Below are 9,766 nucleotides of genomic sequence, written 5' to 3'. Positions count from 1 at the left end.
ATTGTTGGGTGCTATACATTAATACTCTCCATCCTAATAATTCATTGTGGGATATAACAAACTATATAAAATTTTAAAATTTATTTTAGAGTGTCACGATCTACATATAAATAAAAATAAACATTAATGCTATCTTTAGAACATATATTACATATATCTTTGTAAATGATTTATTTTAATAATTTGTCCTAAATTTTATTTGAATCACAAGTTTAATTGAGTAACTCAAACTTTATTTTTATTTAAATAATACAAGTTTCTTTTTCTTTTTTTCTTTTTTTGGCTTTGTGACAATGTTGATGATGAAAAACGGGTGCCTATATTTTAGTAGAATTCTATACTGATTGCACACAATATAAGAGCAAGATATAGAAATAGAGAAAACAAAACAAAAAACAAAGAATCTTATGTTTTTGGGACTTGGACTTGATTTGGCTCTAAAGTATTGCTAAACCTGTGCGCTGTTTAATTTTGATATTAAATTTATAGTAGTATTTCTTAATAATATAAAAAATTTAATGTACTTTTTATTTGAAGATCACAAATTTAACTATTTGATTTGTGAATTTTAATTTTTTTAAATTTTTAAAATATAAAATTGACTCCTAATTTATGAACTTACATATACTATAAGAAACAATGTAATTATCGACGCTAAAAATCGACGTCTAGATTTAATGTCGATATTTTTCGACAGTCTTTTGTCGATACAATAAAAAATTAATTAAGAAATAAAAATATTAAAATCGACAACAAAGTCGTCTATTTTTTTGGCGACTTTAATATTATCGTCGTAACGTCGACCGTAAATAAGGCGAAAATGCTTTTTCTTTAAAATCGACAAATACTTCGTCTATTTTAATATTTATAATATCGACGGTCTTTTTTGTCGATAAATTTAAATGATAGATGTTCTTTACAAAAATTAAATGAATGATGTTAGATCTATTATATAAAATCAACGGCGATGTTGATTTATTTTTTTAACTAAAATCGACTACTTTTCCGTCGATTTTTATCAACAACAAATTACCCCCGCTCTTATTCCCCGCCTCAATCGTTTCCCCCCAATTCACAGATTACATTTTACCCCCAATTTCTATTTTCTCCATTTCACCTGAGAAACCAATCTTCCCTCTTCGCTGCCGCCGCACCGTCTTCGCGTCGCCGTCGCACCGTCATGCTCGCATCGCTGCCGCTCTGTCGTTCAGTTACTCTCTCTCTCTCTCTCTCTCTCTCTCTCTCTCTCTCTCTATATATATATATATATATATATATATATATATCTTTTTCTTCTTTGATTCGGTTCTATGAATGAAGATTTTGTATAGAGAAATAGTTAGTTCATAAACCCTAGAAAGCAGAGTGAATTGACATTTTTGTTGCTTCCGCGCGGCTGCATTTCACATCCTTCCCCTAAGCGCCATGGTTTTTCCTTTCTTCATATGCATATGTTTCTTCAGATTAGATATACGTTCAGATTTTGTTTATATATTGAATTGTTTTTGTTCTTATATGACTTGGAATGAGTGTGAACACTTTAATGGATGCAGGCATAAGAGAAGAAGCTTGCGAACCCTATGAGGGAAATCAAAGTGCAGAAGCTTGTCCTCAACATCTCCGTTGGCGAGAGTGGCGATCGTCTCATCAAAGAGGTGTTTGATGGATAAATCAAAGTGCAGAAGCTCCATCCCTCGATAGATAAATTGTCTTGCTCGAATTGGTAAGTGAACTTGTTGCTGTTCCTTGCATGTCAATCTAGACTTTGCTATATGCAATTTTATTGTTATGAATCCTAAATGTTAAGATCAGTTTAATTACATTGGGAATAATATAGACATAGACATACATAATTAATTGCATTGAAGAAACATGAAACATTTATCTAACATTCCAGCGAGTTAAGATCGATCACAAAAGATAGATGTTGTTTTGACATTGATGACCATGCTGTTACTGTGTTTTCAGTCTAGTATTATGTATATACTAGATCTTGCTTCCTGTGCTTTTAGGGCTCTTTCATTCCCAAGTATAACCACTTCTTTGGATTGATTTTATTGAGATGAACTGTTTGATCCTTGTTTTCGTTGAAGATGCTTCAATATTTAGTTTCTGATTTTTGCTCATTGCAATCACATTCTTTTTTTTTTTTTTGCAAAGGTGAAGTATATGCAGGGTCGGTATGTGTGTTGTTTTTTCTGGCCTAGTGCCTGCTCTTTTTCTAATGAACCAAAGTAAAATGCGACCATGCTCTGCTGCATTTCTTTGGAGGAAAAAAAATCTGACTTCCCTTTTAGTATTTTAATAACAATTATTTTTATTAGTATTGTTACTTTGTGTTATCCTTGTCACATTAATTTAATTAAAGTACATTCCTTGCGACTAATGTTATTGTAGGCTAAATGAGAAATTGACAATGCACAATCAACTGTCTTTGTATTGTGACATGATTTTGTTGGCAAATTGTTTTACCAGTAACCAAGTGATTTGAATTTGAGAATTGAGATAACAGTGCACATTCCATTTCTAACAAGAGTCCCAATACCCCTTTTTTTCTCATAGAGTCCCAAACTCCCAATATTCAAGTTTAGAGGTTGTGGTTTATTGCAGAGTAGCTGAAGAGAGTGTATTATCATTCTGGAAGTTGAAATGTTTCTAAGGACTAATTAGAGTTAAGTGAAATGGAAGGTTAATAACAACTATTTTTTTTTCCATTTTCAGGTCTCTACAAATCAAAGGATTCTAGATTTGGAGATGGAAACCAAATTAGGATGGTGTGCTGTTATTTTAGTGAACGTGCAATCAGTTATTTTGTTGAGTTATATGTGTACTATTTTTTGCTGTGTTATTTGCAGATTAATCTAGTGGGATATTGTTCTTACCTATCTTTAATGTTTTATGCTTGTACTGAAGTGTTGACTTTTAACAAATACTTTGTGAATTCAGTCAGGAAACATCAAGCAAACTCTCATGTAAAAAAGGGATGGAAACAATTTACTGATGCTGTTATCAAAACAATATCACAGAAAAGGGAAGGTGTTGTTTTTCTGTTGTGGGGCAACTCTGCTCGGGAGAAATCTAGGTACTACCTCTATTGTATAACACACTAAAAGCTTACAAGCTTTAGAAACTAAATGTAGAGTCAGCATCCCGGGTTTATGTAGTCAGCTTGATCAGAAAAGATTAAACTTCAAGTATTTATTGTCTCTTTTTCAAAAATAGATGACAAGCATGTTTTTTGTGCAAATGTACATCTATAATGTATAAAACTATAAGCAGCTCCCAGAAGAGTTTCTATAAACTAATTTGGACTATTTTCTTTCCTTGCTTGGAAGATAATTTCTACAAAACTTGTTGATGAGCTTGTATTGAGTGCATACTTAGGTTAATTGATGCAACAAAACATCATATACTTCAAGGTGCACATCCTTCTGGTTTGTCTGCAGATAGAGGCTTCTTTGGGTGCAGGTAAGGTTGTTTTGAAGTATAATTTAATCGTGTTAATATGGTAAATAATGAGCGCAAGAAGAACTTCTGAATTGGTAAATAATGTACACAACACTACTGCTCTATAATAGGACTTGCAGAGTTCTAAAGTGGAAGTTATAAGTGTTAGCATCGTACTTGGTTGATTAAGTGGAGAGTGCAAATATATTTAGTCATCACAGTCTAAAATACAAACCTTCTTTTAATCTCTTTCATCAACTTGGCATTATTGTATTAAAATACATTTTTCACTTTTTTTTCTACTCCACTACTGGTTTTCATTATTCATCTTCATGGCGGGTGATCTAAAACAGTTGTTTCATATTCTGTTCCATTGACACATTGAGCCATATTTTGGTTTCCACTTAAATAAACAGAGACGTAGATCTCATATAATACTAAAAAATATTTTGAAAACCACCTTAATCAGTTATCTATTTATCATCCCCGTAAACCAGTTTTCATGCTTACTTTCTTTCTTGTGTATTCTAAATTCATCTGAGCAGGCACTTTTCTCGCACAAATCAACTTCTGGAGAAAAGGGGAATAGATCCCATAAATTGGCAACTATAATATGTAGTGTTTGAACTTTGAAGCCCAAAGCTTTGTTCCTTTTCATCAAAACCTTTTTGAAGTTTGGTTCAAGTTCTTGGGTCTTGTAAGCTAGTAGTTCTATTCACCTTATTTCAATATTTTTATATGTATAGTTTCATAATTACCACACAAAATGAGAAAAAGTTTAGAAGTTGTTTTATTATTTAATTTTACATGTATTTCAGTATTTTTATATGTATAATTTTTTTCTTGTGAATCAATATTATTAGGCATCATATTGATACATAATAATAGAATATTCTTTAAAAATTTATTTGCCTTATTTTTTAATCTTTAGTATAAATTTTATTTTTATATTTAAAAATTTATTGGTATTAATTATCTACTATTTTTAAATGAAAATAAATAATTAAAAAAAATAGCTATTAAAATTGACGACAATGTTATCGCTTTTTTAATTTAAAATAGACAAAAAATTGACGAAATTTTTGTTGCTTTTTAAATTTAAATAGATAAAAGAAAACAAAAATAAACGATGGCTTTGTTGATACTTTAATAATTAAATCGACGGCTAATTTGTCAATTTTAATAAATTAAATATCGACAGATATTTTGTCGATTTTATATAATATTATCGACAGTCGGGCTGTCGATTTTATTAAATATGTAAATATCTTAAATTCATATTATCGACATATTAGTTGTCGATTTTATTAAAAATTTATCGACGGTCTGACAAGCCATCGATTTTATTAGATTTTAAAAAAATGACTCATTTAAAAGAGATAACTTTTGCCGCCGATTTTTAATATTATCAATGGCTTTGTTGTCGATTTGGCCGTCGATTTTAATGGTATTTTTTATAATACCTTTTAATTTATAAACTTACACAAATCTAATCATTTCATTTGTGAACTTTAATTTTTAAATTTTTAAAACACAAATTGAATTCTTCAATTTATAATTATCTTTATACTAAATTAAAACACAATATACTTCTTTATAATAAAAAATAATACGACAATAATTTTTATATAAAAAAAATCAGCCACGCCTGTAACCTTTAGCACTTATCCATTTTTTGTACTATTAATTAAGAAAAAAAAATTTGAGATCAGTAATTTTTAATAATTTTTATTATTATTTAATTAATATAAATATTAATTTATATATGCACAAAATTTTTATAAATATAAATATAAATTATTATTAATTAAATATTAATAAAAAATAATAATATTTATTAGTTATGTAACATTATTTATTAATTAATATATAATATACTATTCTACGTGTTGTTTCATGAAATAGTAATTGCTATAACACAATGCAATAGGAAGATAAAGTAACAGGAAAGAAAACATAAAGTTTATTCGTTTTCCTAAGCTGCCTCTAATCACTATTATATCGGTCATATTATATGAATAAGTTATGTTAGTAAATTGATTTAATAATTTATTAATATAATAGAAAACAATTAAAAAAAGAAATACATAAAAAAATTTAGTTGATTTTAATTATAAAAATGAGTTATTCCTTCAGAATTTTTCCCATTATATATGGCGCTCTGATCTTTAACCTAAACTGCAACAAAATTATTCTGACAAAAAATTTAGCAAATGAGTTGTTCTTTTTATGTATTATATTATATTATATAATATTATATTGTTATTCGGTGCCCCGGGTGAATGGATAAAGAACCACTATGAGTATATTGAGTGCGTGGCATTGTTGTTGTTCCTTCCTTCTGCCACTTTAGATTCAGATTCTTCATCGGCACCGCCACACAGATGCTGATTGCATACGACTCAAACACATGCAACTCATTACTGCTTCCTGTGGCAATGTCTCTCCCACCATCACTTATCCTAATCTCGTGTTTTGAGATACAATGTAATATTAAAAGAAAAAAAATATAAAGAGCCAATGTAAATGTTAAATAACATGAACAACGATTAAAAAAAATTAAATTAATTATTAAAATTAGATTTTTAATTTATTAGAATAATTAATTTTTAAATTTAAATTATTAAAATTAGGCGATATAATCTCTTCTATCACATGACACTTTTATTCCATTTCAATTCTTTTTCTTTTCCAACTCATATTTTCTCCTTTTATCACGTCACGCCAAAATTAACGCTGTAACTTCAATCACTGTAAGGTGCAGTGCCGCCGTCCACCATTACGACTTTCTCCTCGTGCACCACAGTCACCGTTGAACGCTGTCTATCATCGCGGTGCCCTCCTTGCACGCCGTAGCCCTATAACTCATCACTATTATGATTACAAACATTATTATGTGTGCTACCTTCAAGATCACATAAAAAATAAGTTAAGTATACGGAATTGTAGTTATTAGGCATATGCTGATCATAATGTGACTGATTTCATTCGTAGTTATATGGAAGAAGAGCATATAGCAAATTGCTATCTTCTTATTGGTATTTGATTGCATAGTTGCTATTTATTTCTCGTCTTGGATAACAAAATTTATGGAAGGAGGCTATATTTTAATTATGTCTTCTTTGTTTTTGACAATGATTATGGGAATCACATGCACAAAGTAAGGTACATGTTCGAGCTTAGAAATAAGGTTTTCAGTGAGTATATGTTCATGATTGTATGCATTATTTTTTGTGCTGTCGATTTGTGCAGCACCTTTCTTCTCTTGTTTTTACTTTGTTGTGGTCAATCCATAATATACTGAATGATCATTTTAGTATGTAATGATTATTTTAATTCTTATGTGGATAGTTATTTGATTGGAATGATTTTAATTAAAAACAATTAAAATATGTTAGACATTCAATTCACTAGATATATGCAGATTATTATGGATCTCGGTGGCGACGATGAGAGCTGGTTGGCGATCAAGCTACGGCAGAGAGTTTGGGAGAAAAGCTAGTACTTTGGTAAATTAAGGTATATGAATAGTTAAAATTTTTGAATTATTGAATGAAATTTTTTTATTAAACAATTTGGATAGAGTTTTTTTTTTTAAATTTTATTGTGCCAAATTTTCAATTCATTGTTTACGTTGTTTAGATTTTCTATTATCTATCTAGTATAACCAATACTAAAAACTTTTTTTAGATTTTTACGGTATTTTTGGTTCGAACTAAAAATGAGTCAATTATAAATTAAAATTTTATTTAAAAATTTATTGTTAAATAGAAATTGTTACATGTTTTAATATAATAGTAAATTAACTAGTAAATCAGTTTGAATTGATTAATTAATTAATATAATAGTAACACTAATACCAACTTAATCAAGGTTGGAAATCAGTCATAAGTCATTGTAAATATATAGATTCTAGAATCTGCCATATTATCATCGTTATGATAAAATCTTCTTTCTTTTTAAATTTAAACACACTAAATAGTTATAATTTTAATAATTATTTTTATAATTATTATTTTTAGTTATTATTGTAATTATTATTATTATATTTATTATTGTTGCTATACTATTATTATTATTTTATTGGATTTATTTTTATCTTATATTTGAAGAGCACATATTAAAATTATATATTAATATTTTTTATTAAAATATAAAAAATTTAAATTTTAATGTATTTATTTAAATTTATTAAATAAAAAAATTTAAAATTTTTATTAATAATAAATTTATAATGTGTTTTTAAGATATATGTTAACTAAATTTATTATTATTATTATTATTATTATTATTATTATTATTATTAAATTACATAAATAATCTTTAAATATACTTAGTAACACACTAATACATTGTAATTTTAACGTGTTTCGAATAAAATATATTTATTCTTTATATTACTAAAATAATTTTAAATAGGTTATAGTAGTTCCGATAAAAAAATGTGATCTTTTAGTTTGGTATAAAAAAAATTATTCTAATCTAATAAAATTTAAAAGTAACTTATATTAGTATTCATTGTTAGGCTAAATAAAAACGAACAAATATTCTAATATGTATTATTATCAATAAATTATCCAATAAACTCATATTAATTGTTATTATTTTCTAATAAATATAATTAATAAATTTATAAAATAAATCTAAATTTATTATGCAAAGATTAACTCTACTCTACACTCACATATTATTATTTTTAATATAAACTAATTTTTATATTTACACAAAATATTTTAATATTATCATTTAATTTATAAATAACATTATATCTACAAAATTATTATATATTTAAATTAAAAAATTAAAATAAATACTTACATAATTTGACTGACTAAGATAATTAATAATGTGAAGTTTAAGATAATTAATTTTTTTAATATTTTTTATAGACATTGTAATTTTGGTTAACAAAATTTTGGTATTCTAATTGTATGAACTATAAAAGTTGATGAGATGAAAGGTTTGAAAAAAGGAATGAGAGTGAGAGAGTTCAGCGTCGAGGGAGAGAAGAAAGAGAGGAGTTTCACATCCCACTAGAACAGGTTGCATATGCGACATGTGTTATTACTTATTAACCACAAAATTGAGGATTTGATTTGCGTGTCAATTCTTACCGTCAGATTTTTTCTGATTAACCCTGTCCATCCGATTTGTCTTTGGCACAAAATCGAGGCGATCTATTTTTCTTCGTCCAATCTTTTAGAATTCGGTTCCACTACGTTACCAACAGCATATCTGTCAATTTCTGCCAACTTTTATTTATAATTGTGTTTCATAAAAGTGTATTTGTGAATGTATCTAATAAAAATATCTTTTTTATAACTGTGTTTAATAGAAGTGTCTTTATAAATATATTTTCTGGATATGTCTCTTTATATATGTATTTAAAATATATTAATTATTAGACACATCTACGAACACACTTTCATAAAACACAATTATAAATAAAAGTTGGCAGAAGTTGGCAAATAATATGTTGGTACGCTATACTTTTCCTTTTAAATTTAAATTTGGTCATTAGATAAGCTCAAATCTGACCCTTTAATTTGAGTCAATACCGACAATCTGACTTGTGATAATCCTAAATCAAACCCTCTGATTTATTGAAAGTCATCTTTTACACTCTTAAATAACACATAAAATTATTTTAAAGTCCCAATAATAATGAATCACACTACTGTTTTTTCAATATGAAAACTAAAAAGCGTTCATTGTTAATCATGCTACATTAATATTTAAACTGTCATCTCATTCATAAATGGAATTATGAAATTATTGATGATAAATTCAAAATAAACAACCTTAAAAATTCTACTGGACCAGAAGTTTTTAAAAACTTATTATTATTTTACGCCAACTAATCATTATTAATTTTGATTTATATTTGATTTTGTGAAAACGTGATCACGTCTCCTTAAATAAACAAATTGTACAGGCAGGGAAAGTTTGTTTCATAATTATTTCATTAATAGAAAATGATAGTTATGTACAGAAATTATTTTTCTTATGGATATAGAGGTGGTGTATTGGCTGAATATTAGCCAATAAAAAGGAGTATTGCCGCAGTATGAAATTCACGGTTAACACACTGGAGGCGTGGTATCTGAGCAGGTAGCGACGTGGCAACACGCCGGGAGCGTGTTTCCTGTGACGTGACGGCACTCCTTCAACATGCCAGGAGTGTGCTGACTCACCATCGGAAGGGGGAGGCGTGGTGCTTGAAGACCCGTGAAGCACAGTAGAGGGGGAGGGGGAGGGTGTGGGGTTTGGAGACCCGGTAAAAGTTCACGGAGTTCCAATGCTGCTGTTGCACCACGCG

The 9,766-nt window shown here is 27.9% G+C and overlaps 1 long non-coding RNA gene across 3 annotated transcripts; it reads left to right on the top strand.

Annotated features, from left to right (window-relative positions):
- Nucleotides 1-909: 909 nt before the first annotated feature.
- LOC112743797 (uncharacterized) lies at nt 910-4,349 on the top strand. Of its 3 annotated transcripts, XR_011871172.1 has the most exons (6): nt 910-1,210; nt 1,554-1,723; nt 2,722-2,774; nt 2,947-3,082; nt 3,385-3,468; nt 3,993-4,349. It is a non-coding gene; the product is annotated as an uncharacterized lncRNA (long non-coding RNA). The 3 variants fall into 3 exon arrangements; XR_011871171.1 differs by lacking the exons at nt 3,385-3,468; nt 3,993-4,349 and having other exon boundaries at nt 2,947-3,323; XR_003813687.2 differs by lacking the exons at nt 2,947-3,082; nt 3,385-3,468; nt 3,993-4,349 and having other exon boundaries at nt 2,722-2,885.
- The last annotated feature ends 5,417 nt before the right edge of the window (nt 4,350-9,766 follow it).

This window comes from Arachis hypogaea, chromosome 14, assembly GCF_003086295.3.
Source record: "Arachis hypogaea cultivar Tifrunner chromosome 14, arahy.Tifrunner.gnm2.J5K5, whole genome shotgun sequence".
Taxonomy (NCBI): Eukaryota; Viridiplantae; Streptophyta; class Magnoliopsida; order Fabales; family Fabaceae; genus Arachis; species Arachis hypogaea.
The sequence above is the reverse complement of the archived record's forward strand: the minus strand, read 5'-3'. Positions and strand labels throughout refer to the sequence as shown.